The sequence below is a fragment of the Rattus norvegicus genome, chromosome 3, assembly GCF_021556685.1.
Source record: "Rattus norvegicus strain SHRSP/BbbUtx chromosome 3, alternate assembly SHRSP_T2T, whole genome shotgun sequence".
NCBI lineage: Eukaryota > Metazoa > Chordata > Mammalia > Rodentia > Muridae > Rattus > Rattus norvegicus.
In genome coordinates this window covers 143,598,220-143,613,826 of record NC_141536.1, presented here as the reverse complement: position 1 = coordinate 143,613,826, position 15,607 = coordinate 143,598,220, and the positions used below count along the sequence as shown (strand labels likewise).

The following is a 15,607-nucleotide window of genomic DNA, read 5'->3' as shown; positions in this document are numbered from 1 at the left end:
GAACAGCGGCTCTCACCCTTCCTGACGCTGTGACCCTTTAATACAGTGCTCCATGTAGTGGGGACCCCAACCATAAAATTATTTTTGCTGTTTCTGCATGATTATAATTTTGCTACTGTTATGAATACAATGTAAATATTTTTAGAGCTAGACATTTGCCAAAGGGGTCAAAACCCTCGATTTGAGAACCACTACTCTAGAACTTCAGGTCCATAGACAAAATCTTTTTTGAGCCAGGGCCCACTATGTAGCTCTGATGGGCTGGAACTCACTATGTTGCCTCTCATTGACAGGTCTTGCCACTCCCCTCAACAATTCCCACACTGACCACTTCCACTCTCTCTCCTATCTCAAAGCTTTCTGTGCTGTCCTTGTTATAACCATACTATTATTTGCCTCAGTGTTCCCAAAACCATCCCCACTACCTACAGCACATTTGTAATAAAGTGAGAGAAGCCAATGCAGATCCACTAATCAATCTCAAAAGTGAGACCTGAGAACGTCTACTTTTTAAAAAGGGTCTCGAGCAGCCCAGGCCGGCCTCACCTCCCAATGCTGCTGAGAGTTAAATAAACTCTGGCTCTTGTCTATGGTAAACAAGTGCTCTACCAACTGGGCTGCAAACTCTACTTTCAACGATCTCCTGGTCCAGCAAAATAGTTCAACAGAAAGCCACTTGCTACACAAGTCCGATGACCTGAGTTTGAACCCTGGAACCCACAGGAAAGAGGAAACACTCTTGAAGGTTATCTTCAGACTTCCAACTCAAGTCATGGTGTGCGCACGCACACATACACACACAAATAAACAAATCTAAAAATTTCTCCTGAGCCCATTCTGATGGTATGTACCTATAATCCCAGCACAAGGGAGGGAGAGGCAAGAAATCAGAATGTTTGATGCCAGTCTAAGTTTACTACAGTGTGTTCTAGTCCAGTCAGAGATACATAGCAAATCATGTCTCAAAACAAAAACAAAAAACCCAAAAGCTGGGGTTGGGGATTTAGCTCAGCGGTAGAGCGCTTGCCTATCGACCGCAAGGCCCTGGGTTCGGTCCCCAGCTCTGAAAAAAAGAAAAAAAAACAAAAACAAAACAAAACAAAAAAAAAAAAACCCAAAAGCTCTTGTAACTGTGCTAATGGACAAATTCTGGGACCATGGATCAGTCTGTCTCTTAAGTAAAGCTAGTTTTTGTTTTGTTTTTTTTTTTTTTTTTTTTAAAGAATGTAGAACTTACTCTAGAATACAATAAAAAGGTATTAGGCACTTGCTTTTGGTTTCATAGTATATCCTTGTTGACATCTATTCTAAAGTCTGAATTCCTGAACTCATGCACACAAAGTATATTCACTGTTCAAAAGAGAATTTCAATCTTTCCTAAACGTGCAAAATTAAGCCTTAAGTAAACCTGTGATACACAAGGTTGAATTTCAAATGTGTCCCCTAAAAGACTTTATTTCAGATGAGAACGGAGCCCTTTGCCAATCCTGGGAGTGAACAGACACGGTCTTTACCTACTTTCATAAGATAAGGAGACAGGAGAAACACCCACTTAAGAGAACAATGATGGGGGGCTAGATTGTGTTCTGTCAACTTTGAAGAGGAAGAAAACCTCACTCTTCTCCCCCAATGCTCCCTTTAGAGAGAGTTCACTGCAGCTCTTAAAGAGCAGAAAACTGAACAGGATTAGTATTCTAACACAGTCAAGAAAACAAGTGACTGGGGAACCGTGAATTTTGGGTACTTTGCAAGTTCACCTGGTCACATCTCTAATTGGGGCCCAATGTCTACTTCGGGTGCACTGACCCTTTATATATATTTTTTCTCTTTTGAAGTTGCAGCCAGGAACTAAGTCTCAAAACGCGAGTCTTCTATTTAAAAGTCCTGCCCTCATCAGGCTTCCACCTTTCAAATACGCTCACCTCTACTTTTTTTTTTCCCAAAGAAAAGTACGCTCTCAGTAGGAAGGACTGTGACAGCTCCACGTCTGCAAAAGTCGGCGGCGCCGGCCTGGGCCGGGACCACCACGAGTGGGGACAATGGAGGGAGGAGGGAAGTACAAGACAGAAGGGGAGGCAGTCACTGGGGAAGGTCCTCCGCGAGTGGGAGCTTGGAAAAGTCTCGGGGGAGCCTGCCAAGTGGCAGGTGGGCCCGGCCGCCGCCCCTCAAAGGGCCACGTCGCGCGGGCGGGCCGCTGCCACCGGGCCCCGCGCGTAGGCCGAGCCGCAGGAGAGGAGCCCCCGGGCGCGGCAGCGGGGCGCGGGGCTGGACCCTACCCACGTCCGCCGCGGCTCGGCTCTCTCCCAACTTGGGGCTTGCGGGTCCACAGGCTCCGGGCGCCTAGGCCAAGCACTAGCAGTTCAGCTCGACCTGCTGACCCACCCGCCACCCGGCTCCGGCCACCAGCCCGCTCTCCGGGCGCCCCCCACGGACACCGGCTGTGGGAAGAGCAGCCCCGGCTTTAGGTCTCGACTCGAACGCAACACTCCTCTACCCTTCGCATTCTCCATGCCTTTTCATCCAAGCTCCCTCCAAGCCACAGAAATGACCCCAGTCTGCCTGCGGGTGTTTACCGGGACTCGGGGCGGCGACGACTCCTCAGTCCCTCCGCTAAGATGGCAGCCGGTCCCGAGCCCCGACTACAGCGACTAGAGCTAGTTCACACTTAGTGCGCAGGCGCGTCCTCTTAGACGCAGTCCGGACTACAAGCCCCAACAGGCTTTGCGCGCCAGCCTGCTAAATCATTTTTCCTCACCTCCAGGTGAAGTGAATTTAGCCTTGCTCTCTACATATCCACGGCTTTTTCTTTTCTTCCTTCTTTTTCTTCTTTCCTTTCTCCTTTCCTTTCTTTCTCCCTTCCTTGTTGCTTCCTTTTAACCCCTTCTTCCCTGCCAGAACCTCAAAAAACTGTTACCAAACGCTAGGGTGTCTCAGAATCATTTGACCAGCTTTTAAAAACAGACTGCTGATCTCCACCACCAGTTTCTGACTCAGTAGATCTGGCATGGAGTGCGGGGTGTTGGGGGGTGTTTTACAATTTGCATTTTTAACAAGTTCTCTATTGATACTCCTGACAGCAGGAATCACAATTTAAGAAGCACTGTGCGGGTTCTATCCTTCTGGAGTTACACTGACTGGGTTCAAATTCTCCTTTCTCCACCTTTTGACAGGGCGTTCTTAGGAGGGTGACAGTTTGACGGCGCCAACGCGGCCTGAATTCTAAAAACTGGAAAGCATACTTCCTAACGTTTACAACAAAACTGAGAAAAATGTCTGTTGTTACCTTTTCAGATGCTTACATTAAACCGCGTGCAGGAAAATCGCATCTAACCCAGGCAAATCGCATCTAAGCCTATCCCCAATCTCCTTCATGGAGGTGTTTGTGAGAATTAATAGGCTGTGCAGTAGTAGTAATAGAGGTACTACTTAAGCACTTAAATAATTAGCAGACTTTGCTATTAATGTTTATCCTGTCTCCTCGTAAGGAAACCATCTAGAAAGTCACTTACACTTTTTGAAATACCTTTGAAACCACCATATTATGAATTACATGCCGAGGGGTTGGGGATTTGGCTCAGTGGTAGAGCGCTTGCCTAGCAAGCGCAAGGCCCTGGGTTCGGTCCCCAGCTCCGAAAAAAAAAAAAAAAAAAAGAAAAAAGAAAAAAGAAAATGAATTACATGCCGAGAGAGTTTATTAAACAATAACGATTCTGAGTTGGAAAGATGGTCCAGTGGGTAAACACTCTTGCCGTGCAAGCACAAGGATGCTTGAATCTCGGCATTCATGTAAAAGCTGGCACAGACCCCTTTCCCCCAGCACTGGCGGGCAAACCTATGAGCTCTCTAGTCGACCCGCTTAGACTACACAGTAAGCTTCAGGTTCAGTTAGAAGACAGAGACAAATGGGTTCACGGTTAGCCAGGCCTAGATATCTTGAGATTTCTGGACCAACTAATGTTACATGATGAAACCCTAAGTTTGGGTTTGGTGTGTGGGGGCGGGGTGTTGCTTTTTTAAGTATTTAAAAGTTCTGCACTTCCAACCAATGTTTGCGCACTAGGGATTATGCAGTAAGGGCTCGAGATGTAACTCACTAGTAGAATACCTGCTTAGCATTGATAAGACCCAAGATTGTATCCCCAGTATTGAGAGTGGTGTATTCTAGGAGAATCTGTGTGTGTGTGTGGGGGGGGGTATTGTTTGTTTTGTTTTTTTTTTTTTAACTAGCATCCCAGATGACTCCTGTCACCAAGCATACTATAAGATATTTTAACAAAATACTATAAATGTATTTTATTACTTTGTACAGAAGACAACTGACTGTAACGGAAATTATTAGTTGGCCCAAGATCACTGAGCCAGAAACCAAGGTTCCAAGCCATGTCATCTAGCCCCAGATAGTCTTTAATCTACAGTTTTTATTTATTTAGGGGACAGATTCTCACTATGTAACTCAAGCTAGCCTCAAGTTCAGGATGCTTCATTCTCAGCCTTCCCAGTCCTGAGATCACAAGCACGAACTACCACACTCGGCTTGCTACATGTGTATTTTATTTCTATTTTATTTATTATAATTAGCGTGGAGGTCAGAGGACAACTTCCAGGGACTGGTTTTTTCCTCCCACTGTGGGATCCAGGTATCAAGCAGGGACAGAACCCAAGCAGTCGGGCTTGTAGACTGGTTGGCCACCCCCACAATTTAAAATTTCTATGATAGTCGGTAAAACTAAGGTGTTGGGAATTAAAAGCTACTCTCCAAACGTCTCCCATGGAAGTTTTTTTTAAAAAAATTATTGTTCTGTGGATTTGATGTAGGACTGGGATATACTTACTACACATGTGTTGTGTCCCTGAGATAGACCCAACCCGTAGAAGTTTAGAAAGTTCTAGGATGAAGCCAAGAATGGTAATTTTCCCGGTGAGGCTGATACCCAGGCATTACGCTTTGTGACCCACTGAGCCATATCCTGTCTTAACCTTCTGCCAGTGTCAACAGGGGGAATTACTTCTGACCTGTGAGGCAGGAACTAGCAAATGGGCTTCAGAGAAATATGGATTTAAAAATCCAGTCCTTCTCCCAACAACTTGCTGTTACTGAAACCATGTCCAACTGCTTGCCACTGAATGCCTTTCTAGAGAAAGGAGACTGAATGAAAGGGAAACCACTTTTATTCACAGACCGACATCCTGAGGAGATGAAGCCTATTGCTACAGAGTCTCAATTCAGGAAACTTGAGGTCACAAAGTCTGTGTGTGTGTGTGTGTGTGTGTGTGTGTGTGTGTGTGTGTGTTTACCTATATATCTATGTATCTCTGTGTGTGTGGTTCTGTGTATATGTTTGTGTATCTGTGTGGGAATCTGTGTGTTTGGGTATGTATCTCTATGTGTTTGTTTGCTTGTATGTATGTATGTATGTATGTATGTATGTATGTATGTGTGTTTGTGTGTCTGGGGGTAGAGGGGAATGCCAGAGGGTAGAGGTGGATGCTAAGTGCCTTCTTTAATCACTATCTTCTGAGACAGAGTTGCCTACTAAGCCAGGATGTCTCAATTCAGCTCAACTGGCTGGCCAGCACACCCCAGGGGTCCTCCTCTCTCCTCTTTCCAGTGCTGGGATTATAGGTGTGTGCTTGTATATACATGGGTGCTGATCACCATAGCTTTATATTTGAGCAGTAAGCACTCTGTCTACTAAGCCATCTCTCCAGCCCAATGAAGGGCTTTTATAAGAAAGGAAAAAATTGGAGGGTATGCAGGTGGCAATGGGCAAACCTAGAACAAGTAACAAACACGCTACATCTCTACAAGCTAAACATCATAGCAACTTACATGTTTTGTGTTACCTGATGCCCAGAATCAAAGAACATGGAATGACTGTCCACATTCTGATGTTGTATGAAGCTCAAGGTCCTGTAAACCTGAACTAAGATGACTTAACACTTATCCCCTTAACCGCCTAAGTAGAAATTTTCCTTGAGAATCTAGAATGAGAATTTAGAATACCCAGCCAAGGGAGGGGAACGAAAAGCAACCCAGCCAAGGGAAACACTCGAGTGCACAGCCGAGGTTACCTCGCTTCCAAAGTCTCACAGTCATCTGAGCCTCCACAACCAAATCACCGTGTATAACAGTCGATCCGGTAACCGAGTTGTGAGGCTCAGCCCGGAAAAGGATAGCCCACCTGGCCCCCAAAAGCCAACCAAAGAGAAAATAATCTCAACAAGCAACAGAGATTTGCTGCACTGTGAACATGACGAGAACAAAGAGGTCCAGTGAGCCCCTCGAGTCCAGCTTTAGGGTCCTGTCAAGAAGCAGGGGTTGCAATGGCGGGCAGGGGGCATACTTAACTAAGCAGTCATGGTTAAGGTGAGGTCTTGCTCACAATCATTGTCTGGACTCCAGCCTCTCTTCAAAGGTAGTCTGGTAAGTTGGTCAGAGCTATGTGAAATCTTCCTGGGAGACAAGTTTTCTGCCTGGACCCAGCCTTTCCCTATACCAGAATGAGACTCCTGGAAAGGTTCCAATTTCATGGGTTCCCTTGTCCCAATCGTTTGACTGCTGAAGCACACAAGTGTCTCTTTGGATGTCTTCATTCCTGCTAGGATGGTTACAAGCCCACCTTTCAGGATCTGGTGAGGATGTTCAGGCAGATCCAAAATAGGTACTTGGCAGTTCTCCAAGAAGCCGTGTTGGTCAAGGCAGCAAATCACAGCCAGGCCATTTCCTCATTCTTTCAAGCTCTGTGGTTCTGGCTCTCAGGTTCCCTGACTCAGAACTCAACCCAAATTTTGGCTTGACTGAAAAATTAAAATACAAAAACAGTGGTTAATAAAACCTCAAACCACTTTCATTTTCTGTCTGCCTAGGCTGCCAAGAAAGAACAATCCCTTGCTACAGCAAGAAGTCTGAAGGAGCTGGCTATAGGTAAAGGGAAGGGGAGGCCCAGGTGTACAGGGGCTACATGTCTGTTATAACTGAACTCTGAAGACAGAAGCAGGAGGATGAAGAACTTAAAGTACCCTTAGCTACACAGTGAGTTTGAGGAAACTTGAGGAGAATAAGACCCTGTCTGAAAAAACATTAAGAGGGATAAGAAGAAAGAGGGTAAGGAGGATGGGTAAAAGGAGGAAAAAGATGGACGGGGAGGAGGAGGAAGGGGAAGGGGAAGAAGAACAGAGAAGAGGAGGAGAAGGAAGGGAGGAGGAGGGGAGGAGGAGGAGGAGGAAGAAGAGGAGGAAGAGGAGAAAGAGAGAGAAGGAAGCCCCTTTAAGAACTGAAAGGAATTCAGAAGGACTTGCCACCTGTCCCTTACTGGCTTTCCCTACAGAACACTTAGCCATGCTGCTGTCTCTGGCTTGCCTGGATTTGCTCCACTTTCTCTCTTTTTTTTTTTTTTTTTTGGTTCTTCTTTTTTTTCGGAGCTGGGGACCGAACCCAGGGCCTTGCGCTTCCTTTGCTCCACTTTCAATTGCCACCGTCAGGGAAGGCTTAAAAAGCTGTGTTAATGGAGAGAGACAGGCAACAAGCCTCCCGAGAGCCTGAGATCTAGATCCAGAGACCCCCCTCAAGGTCTAAGGCCAGGGAGCTGAGGACGGAGCTCAGTTGGCAGAGCACTTTGCAGAGCCTGCATGGAGCCCTGGGTTTCATCCTGAGTGCCGCATAGACCGCATGTAGTGTGGTACATGCCTGCAATCCCAGCGGTGGGGAAGTAGAGGTGGGAGGATCGGTTCAAAGCCATACTTGGCTCCTCCATAAGGAGTCTGAGGCCAGCCTGAGGTACATTAGACCTTGTCTCCAAAAATAAGGGGGAGAGGCAGCTCAGTGGGCGAAAGACTTTCTACCATTTCTAAACACCTAAAGTCAACCCCTGGGACCCACGTAAAGGAAAGACTTATTCAAATTGTCTTCTTACTTCCACATACTCAGCACATGTTGGTATATAAGTGTGTGTGTGTGTGTGTGTGTGTGCGCGCGTGCGCGCGCACACACACACACACACACACACACACACACACAGAGGGAGGGGGAGGGAGAGGGAGGGGAAATAAAATACTGAAAACCAGCCTTTTGCTCAGCCTGGTGGCATGCATGCATGTACCTATGATCCCAGCACCCGAGAGGTGGAGCTAGCAGAATCATGAGTTTAAGGTCATCCCCATACAGTGCTCCAGGTTAGCCTAGGCTACACGGGACCCTGGAGAGTGTGGAAGGGGACACCTACAGCTATAGGACATCATTTCCTTTAATTGAGGCTGTTTCCTCATCTGAAGAATGAGTTACACAGGTTCTGTCTTGGCTCCTGAGTCAGGATAAAAAAAAACAAAAAACAAAAAAAAAAAAAAAAAAAAAAAAACAAGGAAAACCGTAAACCGTAAGACACGAAAAGGCAGCAAAGAGCTTGACACAGCTTGTCTCTTGCCAGCTGGGAGGTCAGCACGATTAACGATAACTAAGAAGGCTGCCACCATAAAGATATTTCTTTCACTGCCAGACATTTACTGTTAGAATAGCCATGAGCTAGGCTTCTGGCATGAGTGTTCACAACCTCAGAAAGGTCCTGGTTCCTCTCTCCCATACACTTCCTGAGAATCCCACAAACAAGACTACTCACTTTGTTTACGATAAACGTCCTCTAACTGCGTCCCTGGGATCTAGACTCTTTCCTTATCGTTTGCAACCGGGTCAGATGAGCTCACCAATCCCACTGCAGTAGGGTCTTTAGGAACACTTTGAAGAGAATAGTTCCACAAGCCTCCAAAAGGGTATACACACAGTTACTATAAAGGCCACCCCACCCTTGAGAAGGCTAATCCCATGTTCTCCCCAAGGATCTTTGTTTATTTTTCTTAAGCATCTTCTTCCTTGGAATCTTCGTGTTTAAAACCTGTATTAAAGCTGGTTAACCGGATCAGCGAGTAACAGCTCACCCGCTTGAGCTGGAGGGTCTGAGTCTAATACCTGAAGCCCCCACAGTGGAAGGAAAGAGCTGACCCACGACCATTACTGTCTACTGACCACCACACTCCTACACCTCACTCACACACAGTAGGAACAAATACAGAATATTCTAAAACTCCATTTAAAACCCTCCAGTAGCTTGGAAGAAACCTCAGCCATAGCAGCTCTTTCTGCTCTTCCAGAGGACCCAAGTTCCGTTCCAAACACAGGGACCAGGCTGCTCACAGCCACCTGTGACTACAAATCCAGGGGACCTGACACACTCTTCTGGTCTCTAAGGGTCACTGTATACACTTGGTGCATGTGCGCACACACACGCGCGCACACACATGCACACACACACACACACACAGAGAGAGAAATAAATCGATTTTTTTTTCGGAGCTGGGGACCGAACCCAGGGCCTTGCGCTTGCTAGGCAAGCGCTCTACCACTGAGCTAAATCCCCAACTCCATAAATCGATTTTTTAAAATGACTGCAGGACATGATGGCACCTGTCTTTAATCTCAGCAATTAAGAGGCAGAGTTCAAGGCCAGCCCAGTCAACCTAGTCTACATAGTGAGTTCCAGGCCAGCCAGAGCTACACAGTGAAACACGGCCTCAAAAAGAAAAAGAAGGGGTTGGGGATTTAGCTCAGTGGTAGAGCGCTTGCCTAGGAAGCGTAAGGCCCTGGGTTCGGTCCCCAGCTCCGGAAAAAAAGAACCAAAAAAGGGGCTGGGGATTTAGCTCAGTGGTAGAGCGCTTTCCTAGGAAGCGCAAGGCCCTGAGTTCGGTCCCCAGCTCCGAAAAAAAGAACCAAAAAAAAAAAAAAAAAAAAAAAAGAACCAAAAAAAAAAAGACCCCATATGTCAAATGCTTATTCACTGACTCAATCTTTAATCTTCAAAATCTTAGCTCAGAAATTTGTTTCTCAGTTGCTACAAGAACTTGAAGAGTGGAGATATGGCTCAGTGGCTAGGGTACTTGCTCTTAGAGAAGGCCAGCACACACAAAGCACCTTACAACCATCTTTTTTTTTTTAATTTATTTTTTAAGATTTTATTTTATTGTATGAGTACACTGTAGCTGCCTTCAGACACACCAGAAGAGGGCATCAGATCTCATTACAGATGGTTGTGAGCCACCATGTGGTTGCTGGGATTTGAACTCAGGACCTCAGGAAGAGCAGTCGGTGCTCTTAACCACTGAGCCATCTCTCCAGCCCCCCCTTACAACCATCTTTAACTCAAGTTCCAAAGGCTTCAATGTCTTCCCTGGCCTCTGCATGGTGTATATATGTTCAGACAAGACATTCATGCATGTAGAATAAAAGCAGATATAGAATGTTTAGTGTAAAAATATTTAATGTAAATAACACTTTGATTAATCGACTGCTTTTATTTTAGAGCACGCACATAGTAAATACTTGGAATAAAAAAATAAACATGTAGAATGCCTGGTTTAATCTGGATTTCAGATAAATAGCACAGATAGCCATACCCAGTTTGAGCAAAGCCATGGGTTCAATCTCAGAAGCTCCCTCCTAGACAATAACAAATAAAGAAAATGGATAATACTTCAATAATGTATTTTCACAGCCAAAATTGCATGCCACTGGCCTATGCTAATTCTTTTCACTACCTAAGACTCAAAACACATTTTTTTTAATTAAAAAAAAATTGAAACTATGCATCTCTCGCTGCCTTAGAACTCACTATGTAGACCAGGCTGGTCTTGAACTCACAGAGATCCACCTGCCTCTGCCTCCCAAGGGCTGGGATTAAAGGTGTGTGTCACCACACCTGGCTAAAATGCAAAAACTTTAAATATTTTAAAATCTCTTTTATTTTGCTTTAAAATTTAAAATTACATTTTATTTATTTATTTATTTATTTATTTATTTATTTATTTGGTGTCTGTGCGAAGACATGATGTGTGCAGAAGACATGATGTGGACAGATTGTAGGAGTTGGTTCTCTCTTCCCACCACATGGGTCCCAGGGGTCAGTCAGGCTTGGTGACAAGTGCCTTTACTGTTGATTTGTAGTTGGCATAGTAAGTTCTGTGTTTCCTTGTGGCATGTATATACCATGATGCTCTCTTCTTACTCACTTCCCCACTACCCTCCCTCATGGCCCTGAACTCCAAAAATTCAAATTTAACTGGGCATTCTATATGGCATTGGGCAACTCTGCTTCCAGCTACCAACCAAGGGTAGTACATGCAAATGCTCCTAAAGACCAAGTAGATAAAATAAAAAATTCCTAATGTCTATATCTTACATGGTAATCACTAAATCTTGCCCTAAGTGTTTTACGTGCACTATGTCCTTAAACAGGTATGCCAACCTGGGAAGGATGGTCAGTTTCCTCAACCATAAGATCGGAACAGTAGGGCTGGAGAGATGGCTCAGCGGTTAAGAGCACTGACTGCTCTTCCAGAGGTCCTGAGTTCAATTCTCAGCAGCCACATGGTGGCTCACAACCATCTGTAATGGGGAATCCGTTGCCCTCTTCTGGTGTGTCTGAAGACAGCTACAGTGTACTTACATAAAATAAATAACTAAATCTTAAAAAAAAATTGGAATAGTAATGCTAATTTAATGTGAGGGTTAAATTAGCGCTAAAACATGTAAAACACAACATCTGCCAAGTCTAGTGGTTTGCTGGAACTTGGAAGTCTGAGGCAGGAGTTTTGCAAACTGTCCTAAGCTATATAATGAGTACCAGGCCTTGAAAAGTGTGTTTGTCTGTGTGTGTGTGTGTGTGTGTGTGTGTGTGTGTGTGTGTGTGTCAGACAGGGTAGCTAGCATCTCAATGTTGAGACAGGAGACACAGCTGACACAGGAGAATGCCCAGAAACTTAAAGGCCTACACAGTAGCCTTTGTCTCAAAGAAAATAAAATGCAAGGACACACACACACACACACACACACACACACACACACACACACACACAAGTTCATGATTAAAAAGAACAAAATAAAATAAATTTTAAGCTGGGCATGATGGTGTATGCCTTTAATCCCAGAACTCAGGACGCAGGGGCAGGTAGATAGCTTGAGTTCAGTTCCAGCACCAACATCAAAGAGTTCACAAGTGCCTATGACTCTGGATCTGAGGGATCCAATGCTGCCCTCTGGCCTCTTCGGGAACCTGAATGCATGTGGCAATACTAACACACAGATGCACGCACACATATATAAATGAAAGCAAATCATTAAAAATTAAAAAGAACTTTGGCAGTGGTGGTACACACCTACGCTCCCAGCACTCAAGAGGCAGAGGCAGTAAGATCTCTGAGTTCGAGGCCAGCCTGATCTACAAATCGAGTTCCATGACGGGGCTACAAAGCGAAACTGTCTTGAAAACTAAAAAGGAACAGAAAAGAAAATTAAAAGAAAATGTTGGAAACCAATTCAAGGTGTTGTGCTATACAGGATAACTAGTAAACTAGTAAACTTGCCAGGTATTTATCCAGACAATGAAATATGAATACGCAAAGAGAAAGAACAAATTGTGGTGACATAGAATGCGACTGTGTGAAAGATAGTGGATATGTGGGTAGGTGGATAGGTAGGTAGGTAGATGGGTAGATGGATGGATGGATGGATAGATAGTTGATAGATAGATAGATAGATAGATAGATAGATAGATAGATAGATAGATAGTAGATATTGATGTGTCCTGATTTCTGGAATGCAGTTCCTAAAAGTGAGAAACATCTTTTTGCGTGTTGAGTGAGATGGCTGGCTGCCCCTAGGTAACTCTAGGATAGGGATATCACTGGAAAAAAAAACCAAGGGTAGAAGGATGAAGCTTTCTCAGCCACAGGCCCCGAACTCTGGGGAAGATGAAAAAAAAAAATGAATGTTAATCTGACCACCACAGGCCAATGATAAAATCGGTCTGTCTTGTGTAATCAAGTTTGTCTTTTCTTCAACATTGTTTACTATTATTGCGTGTGTGAGTGCACATGGAGAGAAAGATTAGTATGTCTGAGTACACATGCATGGTGCAACCACGATATATATAGAAGTCGGAGGAGAGCTTCCAGGAGTTAGTGCTCTCCTTCCACAGTGCCATGACATCGTCTCATGTTGCACACCTGCAGCTAGCAAGCCCAAGAGGTTCCAGGGATTCTCCTGTCCCTGTCTTCGAACCTCACCAGAAGAGGGCTGGATCACAGATGGGCATCATCGCCTCTCCGTATTTTTTTTTTTTTCTTTTTTCTTTTTTTCGGAGCTGGGGACCGAACCCAGGGCCTTGCGCTTGCTAGGTAAGCGCTCTACCGCTGAGCTAAATCCCCAACCCCTCTCCATATTTTTTATGTGGGTTTCGAGAATCAAGCTCAGGTCATCAGTCTTGCTCAGCTGGTACTTTACCCGCCAGCCATGCCACTGGCCCCAAACAAGTGAGCCCATTTTGGTTTGGCCCACTGAGCCTAGTGCAGGAGCTCAGTTTAAAGCAGTGGCTGCCTATGTGTCTTCTTCAACATAAGCAAAGCCAAATGCTGGATACGGTTAATGATGGACACGCTAAAGCGCTTCGGGGTAGAATGACCTCTACGGCTTTGCAGAAATCATCAAAAGGAAGTCGGGGTGAATGGGTAGAGACAAGGAGGGGTCAATAAAGAAATGCATGACAGACCAAACAGCAATTAGTTAATAATTACAGAATCTAAGTGGTAGGCAGCTGGGTATTTTCTGGTCCGTCCTTCTACTGTATACAGTTCTTTTTAAACATTTTCACAATGCAAAATTGGGGGGTGGGAATCCTGGCATACGGCCCCCACCATTCTCTCTTCTTGCTTTCAAATCTAAAGTTGTCCTTAGCCCATGAAAACCTCCAGGGACTCACCTTTATTCATTGCAGACTCCAATATTTTCTTTCCCTAGAGGGCTCAAGACGTCTGTCCTAAACCAGAATCTGCATTTCAAAAAGGAAGAGGAAGAGGAAGAAGAGACCGCAGCAACAACAGTAACAACATCATCATCATCAACAACAACAACGAAAGTAGACTAAAGTCACACCTAAAAATTCTTCAGGCAAAGATAGAATCAAGCAACAAGTATCCAGGTCACTTTACGTAAGCTGGGAAGGTGTCAGACAGAAACACTCCCAGGAATCTCAGAAGTCATCCTGATTCACACAGACTTCTCCGAGGGTGGCACAGGGAGCAACGAGAAGAGAAATATGCAAACAACAAGACTTTCTGCTCAGTCTTTACGAACTCTCTAGACTTGGATGGAGAAGAGACAGGTCCCACAAGGTCAACTGGTCTAGTCAGCTGCATTCGGCCTGTTTCTTCACCTGTGAAGCAGTACTCGTGGTAGTGTCTTACCTCTTAGGCTCACGGAAAAATGAACCAAGAAGGCACTGCCCAGGGCAGGGTCAAGGGTGGTGCAATAAAAATGCTTGCTTTTTGCCAATGCAGCAGCAGCTGTGTCTCTGAGTAGTCAGGTGGCTCATGAGTAGGACTCAAATCTCGCCAGCCCAATTCCAGGGTCATCTCATTCTACCCAGATAAGCCAGTGTCTTTTTTTGTTTTCCCTCTTCAAGACAGGTTTTCTCTGTGTAGCCCTGACTGTCCTGGAACTCATTCTGTAGACCAGGCTACTCAAATTCACAGAGATCGGCCTGCCTCTACCTCCTGAGTGCTGGGATTAAAGGCATGCACCACCCACCACTGCCTAGCTTCAGCCGGTGTCCAATAAGGAGTTGTATAGGGCTGAGGTGGTTAAGAGCACTGACTGCCCTTTTGGAGACTGTGAGTTTAATTCCCAGCAACCACATGGTGGTTTACAAACATCTTTAATGGGATCTGATGACCTCTTCTGGTGTGTCTGAAGATACAAACTCTGTGTGTGTGTGTGTGTGTGTGTGTGTGTGTGTGTGTGTGTGTGTGTGTCCGTCTATCTCTCTCTCTCTCTCTCTCTCTCTCTCTCTCTCTGTGTGTGTGTGTGTGTGTAAAATAAATCTCTTAAAAAAGGAGGTGTATGGATGGATATGCACAAGACGATTTTACATCGTGCCATAAATGATCATATAAAATTTTTACTGCTTTCCAGCTTCTGGCTATTATAAATAAGGCTGCTATGAACATAGTGGAGCATGTGTCTTTGTTATATGTTGGAGCATCATTTGGGTATATGCCCAGGAGTGGTATAGCTGGGTCCTCAGGTAGTGCAATGTCCAATTTTCTGAGGAACCTCCAGACTGATTTCCAGAATGGTTGTACCAGTCTGCAATCCCACCAACAATGGAGGAGTGTTCCTCTTTCTCCATATCCTTGCCAACATCTGCTGTCACCATTATCCATTCTGACTGGCATGAGTTGGAATCTCAGGGTTGTTTTGATTTGCATTTCCCTGATGACTAAGGATGTTGAACATTTCTTTAGGTACTTCTCAGCCATTCGATATTCCTCAGCTGAGAATTCTTTGTTTAGCTCTGTACCCCATATTTTAATAGGGTTATTTGGCTCTCTGGAGTCTGACTTCTTGAGTTCTTTGTATATATTAGATATTAGCCCTCTATTGGATGTAGGATTGGTAAAGATCTTTTCCCAATCTGTTGGTTGTCGTTTTGCCCTAATGACAGTGTCCTTTGCCTTACAGAGGCTTTGTCGTTTTATGAGGTCCCATTTGTCAATTCTTGATCTTAGA

The 15,607-nt window shown here is 44.9% G+C and overlaps 1 protein-coding gene and 1 long non-coding RNA gene across 3 annotated transcripts in view; one reads left to right on the top strand and one right to left on the bottom strand.

The window, feature by feature from the left end:
• The window catches only part of Itch (itchy E3 ubiquitin protein ligase), an 88,129-nt gene extending 85,479 nt beyond the window's left edge, over positions 1-2,650 (bottom strand). For both annotated transcript variants that reach the window (XR_015683001.1, NM_001005887.2), the window contains exon 1: positions 2,574-2,650. The gene's annotated coding sequence lies outside the window, so the exon portion shown is untranslated. The remainder of the gene's footprint in view (positions 1-2,573) is intronic.
• Positions 2,651-6,031: 3,381 nt separating this feature from the next.
• On the top strand, positions 6,032-14,377 carry LOC102549926 (uncharacterized). The gene is made up of 3 exons (XR_015684737.1): positions 6,032-6,424; positions 6,868-6,925; positions 13,838-14,377. It is a non-coding gene; the product is annotated as an uncharacterized LOC102549926 (long non-coding RNA).
• The last annotated feature ends 1,230 nt before the right edge of the window (positions 14,378-15,607 follow it).